Here is a 13073-nt window from a genome sequence, read left to right on the forward strand (position 1 = left end):
ACACATTAAGGGGTTTATGTGTGCGGAATTTACTGTAAAAAAAAAAAAAAAAAAAGTAGATGGATTTCAAAAACCAGCAATGAGTGCGAAGTGACCAAGACGGTGAGCAGTTAACTGCACTGTTTTTCATTCTGCTTCATTTTAACATCTCAGACAGGATTTTTATTAAAAAATTCTCAAACAGTTGAATTTACAGTTAAAACATCTGCTAAAAGATTTACTACAAAAAATAAGTTTGAAACTCTTAATTGCTTTTTCCTGTCGAGAAAAAGTACAGTTGTGTACACTTGGCATAAATGTAAATGTTAGAGTGTATTCACTGTTGCAGTCATCACATTTGGGTTATCTGCTTGCAGTAGCCCTCATTCGGCCTGATTAACAAAGTATTGGGTCCTGCGCCAGCTGCTGTCCCTTCTTCCGGGACGTCAGGGGTATAAAAAATGCAGCCAACGCTATTACAGTTTTTCTTGCCCCAGATGTCAGGTGCCCCCCTAATGGAAAGCCATAAAAACTATAAATATACAAGGTTATACCTCCAACAAAAAAGCAAATACACCATTGTGCATAGTAAAGGAGAGTAGAGGTATAGCCAAAAAAGGTAAGGGGGCTGGAGGGAGGGTAACCAGGACTGCAACAGTGAACACACTCGAACATCTACATTTAGTGTACACAACTGTACTATGTTCTTCATGTTTCACTGTTGCAGTCATCACATTTGGGTAGATTCCCAAAGCTAAGGATGGAAGGAGGAATTTAGATAGCATTAAGACCAGCTAGAAGGTCCTGCAAGACTGCAATGGCAAAGCCTGCTCTGGATTTAGAGAAAATTGGCAGATGGTGATGCTTAGAGAAAGTAGAACTCCAGGTAGCAGCTTCTAGGATGTCCCTGGTAGGGATGCCTCGAAGAAAGGCTGTAGAGGTAGATGCAGCCATGATTGAGTGGGGTCTGATCCCCTGTGGGATGGGTTTTCCAAGGTGCTTGTAGCAGAAATGAATGCAATGGCCTATCCATTTGGAAATGGTTTGCTTTGAAATAGCCTTTCCCTCTGCCCCTGTAGCAAATGCCACCAGCAGTTGTTCAGATTTCCTTAAAGGTTTTGTCCTGTCCAAGTAGAATCCAAGTTGTCTGTGCACATCCAGTGAGTGCAGTATCCATTCCTCTTTGTTCTGTGGATTAGGAAAGAAGGCTGGCAAATGAATGGACTTAAGGGCCACACTGGATACCACCTTAGGCATGGAGAGATTGGTCCTGAGGGACACCCTGTCTGCATGAAAGATGATGAAAGGCTCCACTGCCATAAGGGTCTGTAATTCAGATACCCTTCTTGCTGAAGTAATTATTAAAAGGAAAGCTGCTCTCCAAAAAAGGAATTTTAAGTATGCAGTAGCAGCTGACTCAAAAGGAGGAAGAGTTGAGTTTCTCCAATATAAAATTAAGGTCCCAGGCTGGAGTTGGAGCTCTCCTGGGTGGTCGTAAGGTTTTGGCCCCTCTGAGGAGCTGCATGAGCAGTGAATGAGAGAAGAGGGGAGGTTCTGTGTTATAATGAGCTGAAATAGTGGAGGCGTGAATTTTGATGGAGGAGGACAGGCCCTTGTGAAGCATCTCCGTTAACTATTGTAAAATCTGAGGTAAATTGGGCACTGCTGTGCTCATCCCTTGAACTTGGTTCCAGGCACAGAATCTTTTCTATTTTTCAGCATAAGATTTTCTAGTACTAGGCCTCCTTGACTTTAAAATGATATCCATCACTGGTTTACTGAGGGATGGTAAAGGAGAAATTAGGTAATTAGCCAGGCTGCTAGGTTCAGTGTTTGAAGCTGGGGATGTAGAATCTGGTTCTCCTGCTGAGACAATAGGGTAGGAGTCGGAGGCAGGTGCCATGGGGTCAACAGTAACACACTGAGCAAGAGGGGGTACCAGTGTTGGCGTGGCCAGTCTGGTGCAATTAAAATTGTCCTTGGTTTGTCTTGCTTGATCTTTAGTAGTACTTTTGGAGAGCAGAGGCAGAGGAGGAAAGGCATAAACTGAAGGACAGAACATCCACTTTCCAAGCTTGCTTGTGGGGTGTCCTTGTGCAACATCTGTCCAATTGATAGTTCTGGGGGAAGACAAACAGGTCTATATCTGGGCTCCCCCATTTGCTTGTCAACATGTTGAAAATCCTTGGTTCCAGTTTCCACTCGTGTGGGTCCATGAGGTTTCTGCTTATTTCGTCTGCCAGTGTATTTAGTTTTCTTGGCAGGAAATCAAGCTTGTAGATGCACCTGGTAGCTCAGGGCTGTGTCCCACAATGCCATGGCTAGTCTGCAGAGGGGGTAAGAATGTGTACCCCCCTGCTTATTTATGTACCACATAACAGTGGTGTTGTCCATCTTTACCATTAATTTTCCTGGAAGAATGTGGCCCTTTAAGGCTGTCAGAGCATTCTGTACAGCTAACATTTCTTTTTGATTGATATGCAGCTGCATTTGACTTGGGTTCAATTTTCCCTGAATGCACCTTCCTGCCAGGTGAGCCCCCCCATGCATAGTCTGATGCGTCTGTTAGGGTTTGGGCGGCAGGGGGCAGTGTGAATGGTAATCCCTTGTTTTGGTGGCAGGCCTCTGCCCTCCAAAGGAACTCTAGGCGTAGGCAAGGTATGATAGGAATCATTGCTTCTAGATCCTGAGAATGTTGACACAATAGGCTTTTTAGATACCATTGTAGTTTCCTCACAAGCAGTCTTGCATTTGGAATTAAAAGAATGCAGGAGGCCATGAACCCAAAGGCTTGTAGAATTTGCATTGCAGATAGCAGGGTTTTTGTGGCCTCTTGAAGTAGGTTGTCAAATGAATTTGATTCTCTGGCGTAAGGAAAGCCATCTGGAAAGTTGTATTCAAGCTTGCTCCCAGGAATATAATTTGTTGACAGGGTAGCAGGTGTGATTTCTTTTTCGTTTATAGTACACCCCAGACAAGTTAGCACCCTTTGTACAAATGCCAGATGATTCAAAAGTATGTCCTGGTTTTCTGCATGAATTAGACAAACGTCCAGATATGGGTATATTTGAATATTTCTTTGCCTGCAAAATGCAATGACTGGAGATAGGCACTTTGTGAATACTATGAACGCAGTAGATAAGCCAAAGGGCAGTGCAGAGAACTGATAGTGCGTGTAGCCTGCTTTGAAGCTTAGGTATCTTCTGCAAGATTCCCCGATTGGGATGTGCAGGTATGCTTCCTTCAAATCTAGTGTTGCCAACCAGGCGTCTTTGCCTAGCATAGGGAGCAACTGGTGAAGAGTCTGCATCTTGAATTTTGGAATCACCAAGAAGGTGTCCGCTTTGAAGCTTAGGTATCTTCTGCAAGATTCCCTGATTGGGATGTGCAGGTATGCTTCCTTCAAATCTAGTGTTGCCAACCAGGCGTCTTTGCCTAGCATAGGGAGCAACTGGTGAAGAGCCAGCATCTTGAATTTTGGAATCACCAAGAAGGTGTTTAGAGTAGACAGGTCCAGGATAGGACGCCATGATTTCCCTTTTCTGGGTACCAGGAAAAGTCTCGAGTAGAAACCTTGTCCCTTTTCCTCTTCTGGTACCAACTGAATAGCCCCCATGCGTAAGAGAAAAAGTACTTGTTTTTGGGCCTCTGCCCACTGATTTGGGGGTAGATCTGGCCACCCACTTGGTGCTGGTAACATGTGGAAGTGAAATCTGTATCCCTGGGACACTATTTAAAACTCATTTGTCCAGGGTAATGAGTTCTCAGTTATTTGCATGAAGAGCAATCTTTCCCCCCCAAAGGGGCAGTCAGCTGAGAAGTGCTTGGCAGTTTTAAAAAGAAGTCATTGAGACAGTTTACATAGGGGGGAGTTTTACTACCCCCAGATTTGGAAGTGGAGGCCCCCCACTGCTTAGTCCTGTGCATACCCTGGGAGCTCTGCTGGATCTGGGTTAGGACTGAGAAGGTCTGGAAGAGGCAGGAAAGGACCAATTCTTGGAAGGCCAATGCCTACTAAACCTTGAAGGTTGTACTTGTAAAAAAATCTAACAGTCTGCATAGATTTAGCTTTTTCCTCCATCTTTTTAAGAACTTGTTCTGCCTTGTTGCCAAACAGGCGGTCCTGGTTTAAGGGAGCATCCAGTAATTTTGCTTTAACATGATCTGGCAAGGATTGCTCCTTAAGCCAAGCATGCCTTCTAAGTACAGACCCAGTTACAGCAGCCCTGCAAGATGCCTCTAGTGAATCAAAACCACATTGCAAAGTATGTTTTCCAACTTGCTCAGCTGAATGCAGTAAATCCTGTAAATCCTTATTTTTAGCACAATCAGGAATCAACATAATTTTCTGTTTAAATAATCCAATAATATGCTGCGGATACTTTAACATATGAATGTTAAACTGGCAGTTTAAGGCCCTAATGGCCAAAGTTGCAGAAGTGTATACCTTCTTACCCAATCTATCCAGATCCCTGGAGTCTCCTATCAGAGGGTGGGGGTGGGGGGTAGGATTTTTGGCAGTAGTCGCTTTAATGCCCTAGGGTCCCTGTGAAATGGTCTCAGGATTCGCAGTAGGATTTTTAAAAAGGAACTTATGAGTCAGGGACCCTGCAATATCCATCAGAGCAGGAAGTAGAGAGTCAGGGGCCAAGCTAGATTCCGAAAAGGCATCAACAGTGTCCAGGAGGCATGGCTAAAGGCCTATGCTGGGGCAGGAGTAAGAAATCCCTAAGCCTCTCTTTAGAAATCAGAGAAATCCTGACTTTCCCAACGAAAATGCTCCCTGAGGGTATGCAAGGTTTCACCAAAAGAAAAATCCTCCGGGGGGGTACAGAGGGAATAGAGTCCTCTGCATCAGAATCCTCAAAGGCAGATAAGGGTAAATCCTGGTCAGAGGAAACAAAATTCAGAATCCTGGTCAGAAGTATCATAAGCAAACTCAGTCCTAGGTCTCAGAGGGTGAGGGTTGGCTTCCCCTGATTAAAGTAATAAGGTCTTCAGCCATTCTTATTTGTTTTTTAGGCATAGAGGCCTGGTCATGCGGTGTGGGTGTCAGTTTTCCAGGCATGGTTCGAGTTTTAGGAGGAGGAGGAGAAGAGGATGGCGTTGGTTTAATACGCAAGTCAGTAAGCCTGAATACACCCTCAGAAGCCAGTGCCTGCACAGCGGCTCCAGACCCATCCAGGGTAGATACATCCGCAGAGGTTCCACAGTTGAAGCATCTTGTTGCATACCAGACTCCGAATGGGTCTCAGTAGAGGCCTGTGAATCTGAAGTAGTGGGTATCAGGGGCTGCGAAAGCACCTTGAGTACTGGCGCCTGTCTCCATCTTTGCATTTTTTCAAAATGTCGGTAGTCTGATGGCTTACCAAGACATATCGGGATAACTGAACCAAGCACCAAAATATTTAGAAGCGTAACTAACAGATGATGGATAGTTCGTGGTTTAAATACGGCACAAAACTGACAGCGAGGTACGTCGTGGTCAGGGCCTAGGCAAGGAATACAGTACGAATGAAAATCTTTATGAGGTATTTCCTTTCCACGAGTAATGCAATTATTTACTTTTATGGACATCTGTTTAGAGCAAGAAAAAGTTTCCCCAACGGGGTACTTGGCTTTTAGTTGAAGACTTCGGTTCTGAAACTCGAAAACAAAAATTTCAGGAGTAGGCCGACCGGCACTTGCGAACTGCTTCTGCTTCGGGCACCGCACGGCAAAAAAGACAGACTTCGGCTGCATGTTATACACCCCTGATGACCTGACGTCATGGAAGAAGGGACAGCAGCCGACCTGACGTCACGGAAGAAGGGACAGCAGCCGATGCAGGACCCAAGACTTTGTTAATCAAACCGAATGAGGGCTACTGCAAGCAGATAACCAAAATGTGATGACTAACCGTGAAACGCGAAGAACATATAGAAAGAACAGTCTCAGAATGAACCACTCTAAGCCTAATGTAGAACACAGTGCTGTGAAAAAGGACATACAGGTATACTAAGTAACATCAGGGAGTTATCTGTAAAGATAGATGCATTAGAAAGTGAAATTTACATTCTTCTTTAATATTGTCTAACAAGTTGAAGTGCTGAGTGAATCTCAAACACCAATCACCACAAATCTTGAGTATAAGAGAGGCAATGTCTGATTTTGATGGAAGATGACACTGAATTTCTTCTGAAACAAAACAACTTATTCCAGGAAAAAAATAGATCTAGAAGAAATAACATTAGGATTTATGGGATTCCTGAAAAAGAAGAGGGAGACACAATAGGATTCATTTCTCTAATACCTGGCTGCCTAAAACTTTGAACCTGCCTGAAACCTTTTCCTTTGGCATCAAAAGGCCACAGAGATGACTTTCTAACACCTTCACCAAGGTCAGTGATCGTATAATTTTTCTCAAGCCAAGATAAGGATTTTGTCTTGAAAGCTGCATGGACTGATTTATCCAGTTAAAATTAAATTAAATAAAACACTACAAGATTTGACAATGGCTATTCTATATCACTGATGTCAAAGACAAAAGCATGTGTGCCAAGGTTCAACGAAAAACAATATTAAAACACAGATCTTGTTTCTAGCAAAAATAAGGAATTACATTCCAGAAGGAAAGAATATATTTTTTAACACATTGGAAGATGCAATTAACTTTTTTTTTCCTTTTTCAAATACCTTAACTGAATTATTAATTGTGACATAGGCAAATTTACATTTGTATAAAAATAATCAAACTATATTAACATCATACTTCACATATATGCTATATATCACATAACCTAAGCAAAATTACATAAATTCAATTCCTGCCTTTTTTTAAAGACATCTTTATTAAACCATCACTTACTACAGGCAATCATACAATTATATAAATTAAAACAAACCATACCAACACAATCCTAATTGCAAGTATTTTAAATCACAAACATACTGACACTCCCAGATGCAAACAATCTACCCAGTCTTTCTTACTCAGTTATAATATAGCTCATTTAAGTCCTGACACCTTTTAAACATCATTCCTCCCTTGTATGTATTGTTCTTGCAATTCCCATTTTTTCCTATGTAGTTTGCTCCTTCCCTTTTCTAAAGGTCTCCATTCCAGTTGTTTTCTCTCTGTTACTATATTCACTACTTCCAGTATAGTTGGTTTAGATTTTGACTTCCATTTTCTAGTAACTTTTTTGGCAGCCACCATTATTAGACACAGCAAGGTATTACCATGTCTAGGCAATTCCAATTCTGTATCATACCTCAGAAAAATCATCTCCCTCATCAGACCAATTTGCTTACCCAGTATCTCCGACTAGTGATTAGTCCACCAACTCACCACACTCCCAGAAAATATAATTCTCAATTGCCTCTTTCTTTCCCTTCACACCTCCAACATTTGCTGTCTGCTTGACTAAAAATTCTTTGGAGTCTATTTGGGGTATAAAAATATCTATGTAAACATTTCCAGGCAAAAATCTTAAATCTTCTAGATTTTGTTGCATATTTAGGAGACATACATATATCCTTCCATTGTTGTGAATTGCTTATCCAGACTCTCTTCCCAGTCCTTTCTAACCTCCTCGGATTCTTATACTGATCATGCAATGTTTTATACGTTCTACTAATTACTCATTTTTTAATGGCAGCTCCTGTGCTGGATTATAATAAAACTCTACCAGTGCTGGTCTTTTGTTTAACACCCCACCCCCCATTTCTTTCTCTTTGCCTATACTCTCGATGTCAATCCCTGATAGGGAAGGCAAGCTCTAACCTGCAGTCCAAATAAATTCTTGGCGCATTCCCATTCTATCATCTTTCCTTCTCTATTTGCTCCCAATACCTTGGTTCCTTTGCCAGTTTCTTCAATAAATGCCAGCCACCTCTTGCCTATTGTCTGTATCCTTAATTGCAGTCATCCCTATTGGTAGAAATCTCCTTTCTCCATCCCTGTGTTGGTTTAGTTCTTAGTATACTTTGCTACTTTATGGATACAACATTCTGCAGGATTATAGTTATTCTCCTTAAAGGCCTGCATCTAAAATCTCAGTCTCTCCTTGTTTCTTGAGCTCCCGTATTTCATCATCCATTTCCAATTTCCACTTTGAATCATAGATTTCTGCTTGTGCTAACTGTGTAGCTCTGAAATACCCCTTCATATTGGGTAATCCCAATCCGCCCTGTTCTACTGGAAGAATCAGCTTATCCCACTTGACTCTTGCCATCTTCCCCTCTCAGATAAAGTCTTTCAGATCTATTAATTGCTATCCCACAACTTCTCCTCTGGCTGATTTAAGACTAGAGGGACTAAAAACATTTTAAACTGCTTGCATCTTACTACCCATATCCATATACAGTGGAATATAAAAAGTGTATACAACCCTGTTAAAATGCAAGGTTTTTGTGATATAAAAAAATGAGACCACAATGAATCATTTCAAAACTTTTCCCACCTTTAATGTGACCTATAGCCTGTTCAATTCAGTTGAAAAACAATAAGGTGAAAATATAAAAAATTAAAAAACATACAATACGCTGGTTGCACTCTTAAACTAATACTTTGTTGAAGCACCTTTTGATTTAATGACAGCATTCATTCTTCTTGGGTACATGCCTACAACAGTGACATTGCAAAGAACTGGACATACCTCCAAAACTGATGAAAAAGACCAGATGAAAACTGGTCAGGGAGGTTGCTAAAAGACCTACAGCAACACTGAAGGAGCTGCAAGAATTTCTGGCAAGTACTGGTTCTGTACTACATGTGACAACAACCTCCCGTATTCTATTTGTCTGGATTATGGGGTAGGGTTGCAAGATGGAAGCCTTTTCTTACACAGAAAAACATCCAGGCCTGGCTAACATTTGCAAAACAATACATAAAGTCTCCCAAAAGCATGAGGGAAAATGTGTCTTTTTGGCCACAATTACAAAAGGTAAGTTTGGTTCAAAAACAACACTTCATCATGGGGAATGTGTTTTTTTGGTGATGTGAAGCATGGTGGTGGCAGTATCATACTTTGGGGATGCTTTTCTTCAGCTGGAACTTAGGCTTTAGTCAGGGTCGAGGGAATTACGAACACTTCCAAATACCAGTCACTTTTGGCCCAAAACCTTCAGGCATCTGCTAGAAAGCTGAAGATGAAGAGGAATGTCACCTTTTAACATGGCAATGACCCCACGCATACATCCAAATCAACAAAAGAATGACTTCCCCAAAAATTAAAGTTTTGGAATGGCCCAGCCATAGCCCAGCCCTAAATCCAATAGAAAATCTGTGGGGTGACCTGAAGAGGGCTGTGCACAAGAGATGCCCTCACAATCAGACAGATTTGGAGTGCTTTTGCAAGGAAGAGTGGGCAAATACTGCCAAGTCAAGATGTGCCATGCTGATAAGACTCCTACTCAAGAAGACAATGCTATAAATCAAATCAAAAGGTGCTTCAACAAAGTATTAGTTTAAGGGTGTGCACACACACAACAAAGTATTAGTTTAAGGGTATGCACACTTACGCAACCAGCATATTGTACATTTTTTATATTTTTTCCCATAACAGGTTTGATTTCAATAGAATTGTGCAGGTTATAAGTAACATTAAAGATAGGAAAAGTTTCAAAATGATTTATTGTGGTCTCATTTTTTACATCACAAAAACCTGGCATTTTAACAGGGGTATGTATACTTTTTATATCTACTGTAACAAAGCTTCCATTTTCTCAGTTTCTGTATTACTGTTTAGTCTCTTTCCACATATCTTTAGCTGCCACACTAGAATCATTTTTAATCCATACTCCTAAATACTTCATTCATTTTATCATCTGCAGTGGTAGCGTTGTTGCCTCACAGCAAGAGATTCTCCCGTTAGATTCTCGGCTGGAGTGGGGGGAGTGCCTTCTGTGTGGAGTCTGCATGTTCTCCCCGCGGTTGGGTGGGTGTTCGAAAGACATGCGTAAATGGGCGTGCCTTAGCTGAAGGTTGAACGTCGAGCTGGCACTTCAGCGTCTGTGAAAATCTACTGCCAATCATTAGCGGACCAGAGTTCTGCTGTGGCGACCCCTAACCGGGAAAAGCCAAAAGACAATAACTCCTCCTAAATACTTCATGTTATCATAATCCCATAAATATGGGTACTCCTAAACCAGTTCATGTGTGGGTACATAATTTACCGCTATTGCCTTTGTTTTAGCTTCATTAACTTTATATCTGAAACTGTCACAAAATGTTCCACAACACTGTAAAGTCTTTTTCTGGTTTTGCAATGGACTTTATACAGAAAAATAAAATTCTAGAAAACAGAAGAAATTGACTGCAATTTATCTTCTTTGAAGAGAAAAGCAACAAAAGATGTTTGGTTAATAAAACCCAAACAGTAAAAAACTGAAGGACAAATGAAAATCAATGTATTTCATGGTTATGAATTCTTATTAATTTAAAGAACTGCTTGAATACTTAACGGGTGCTATATTACTTTTTGCAAGGTAAATCATTTATTTTCCTATTACAAACGGTTACTAGTTCCCTTTTTAAAATGTTAGGGTTCGATTCTTTTAACCACATTTTCATTTTGAGTTAAAAAGGCTAAACTAAATTTTATTTTAAGTTAATCACCATTATGATGAAGCTTGGCTGCGGTGGTGCAGCGGTTAGCGCTGTCGCCCCACAGCAAGAGGTTCTTCGGCTCGAGTCTCAGCTGGAGTTCCTTCTGGGTGGAGTCTGCATGCCCTCCCTGTGGTCGATCGAACTTTAAAGACATGCAGGTAGGTACGTGAGTGTGAGTGTGTGTGCCTTCTCTGAAGGTTGGGTGCCGGGCTGGCAACTCTACACCATAAAACTCCACTGCCAGTCGATAGCGGACCGGTGATCTGCTGTGGCGGACCCCTAAACGGGATAAGCCACAGTCTATCATACCTTTATGATGAAGCTTATGTTAGATGGCACATTTTATGATGTATTGGCATTGAGGAATACACTATTAAACATAATACAAGATGCAACAAAGTACACTAAAGAGGCATATTAAGTTTCATTCTGGAAATCTAAAATGGTCCAGTAGTGTGCTACTGATAGCATGTCTTTTCTGGGTGCTACTGCATAGCTTTTACATATATAAATGTTACTATTGGAATGATAAACTTTTACAAGTTAAACATGGATCACACAACTGTAGTGCTTTTAAATGCAAGTTTAAAAAAATGGCAGTCTGCTTTATATGAAACATCTAGCGCTTGCTAAATCATTAAATGTTATTTCTCTGACTAACGGCTTTTTAGTGGTTGGGATACTTTGAGATGTTTTTTGTTTTGGGGTGGTTTGGAGGGGTTTGAGGGAGATTTTTTTTTTGGATGGCTTGGAGGGGTTTGAGGGGTTGATGTATGTGTGGAGGTAGCTTACATTCATATGCAAGGGTTTTTGTGCGAATTGTAACCGATGAACGGTTTATTTTTAAGACCTTATGATAAAAGCCAGCTTGAAACAAACTTAGAACCATGAGAATTGATGCTGCAGGAGCTCTGAAAATTCGAAGAACTTTCCAGGTTACTTCTTCCTATCTAAAAGTAAATCATAATATTCTGAATCATATGCTAAGATGTCAAAGAATACACGCTAGACAATAACTAAAAGACAGTGAATTGCATTCTAAACCACTGTCAGTTATTAAATAGTTCTGAATGCTTGCTACTGATAGTATACTTGACATGCAGCAGCAACCAGGAAAGTTATAACCACAGTATAAAAATATAGGGTACTTGCGTATTATCGCAACCACATTGCTCAGGAATATTTTGTCTGACTGCTCAGGGTTGGTACCCATCCAAAATAAAGGTGCCTGCAAGAAATACTGACTAAGGGGACACAGAGTCCTTAGTGACGGATGTCTTTTTCCCCAGCTGGACTCTCGGCCGGGGGTGTTAAGTGGTTATCCCACCTCAGACGGATACTTCTGATCATGTGAAGTTATGTAGCCACAGCATCCACTTACAGTACTACCAACAGGTGCCCCACATACTGAATGATTCACTCACACACACACGTCCCAAACGTAGCAATCCCCCCTTGCAGTGTGTAAACCTAAACATAATTGAAATGGAACGGGTTGCCTTTTGGTGAAGGTGCCGAGTTGCATTAGTTCGATGAGGAGTGAGAAGCAACACTCTTTCTTATAAGGCTGAAAAGGTCGTTACCAGGCAAGACAGATTCTCACCTTATTCCTCTTCCAATGTAAACAAATCACACACAATATAGTTTCAGTACTCGAAAGAAATCACTATGTTTCTGTGAACACTTTATACACCCCTTCATAGCTTAGCAGACCTCATTTCACACAAACCTAGTGATTTCTGCAAGTACTGAAATGTGGTTGCGATAATACGCAAGTACCAAATATAGTTTCTTAAATATATAAAAGTTATTAACGGAGTGTTATCAAATAGAGTAACATTCACACTTTTACTAGTTAAATGTAGATCACACAAACTGTCATTTTTTAATACACGTTTATAAGCTATGTCTCAAAAAAAAAAAAAAGAAAAAAGGGTCTGCTATATACAATACATCTCGTACAAATAGTGCTTACTGAAACATTAAATGTCATTTCTTTAAATACATTAGTGGTTAACACACTTTGAAATGTTTTTGTTGGTTTTTAAGTGAGGGTTTTTGTTGTTTTTTAAGTGAGGGTTTGGGGGATTAAATGTGTGGTGTGGATGTGGTCTGGATTCACTCATGCACGCTTTTTGAGTTATGGCTGATAAACCTGTTAATTTGCAAACCCTTGTCATGAGGACCAGCTCGAAGCAGTTTAATTAGACTCCTGAGCACTTCTGTAATGCTGCAGGAGTTCTGAAAATTCTTAGACAATCATATTTTGAATCACATGCTAAGATGTCAATGAATATAAGTTAGATAATAAGCAAAAGACAGTGAATTGCATTCTAAACCACTGACAATTATGGCAATAACCCGAGGCTGGGTGTGGGTAATGCTGGAGTTACCACAGTTGGCATGGTTTAGTCACGACAGTGAAGCCCAAGTGACCAAACAAAGCCAACCGTGGGTAAATCCAGCCCACACCCAGCCATGCATTATTGCTATTATACAATGG

General features: G+C 40.9%; 1 protein-coding gene across 2 annotated transcripts in view; it reads right to left on the reverse strand.

Annotated features, from left to right (window-relative positions):
• RNMT (RNA guanine-7 methyltransferase) overlaps positions 1-13073 on the reverse strand; it is a 638341-nt gene that overhangs the window by 594316 nt on the left and 30952 nt on the right. The gene's annotated exons all lie outside the window — the stretch shown is intronic.

The sequence above is a fragment of the Protopterus annectens genome, chromosome 3.part1, assembly GCF_019279795.1.
Source record: "Protopterus annectens isolate FY-2018-M chromosome 3.part1, PAN1.0, whole genome shotgun sequence".
In the NCBI taxonomy this organism is placed as follows: Eukaryota; Metazoa; Chordata; order Ceratodontiformes; family Protopteridae; genus Protopterus; species Protopterus annectens.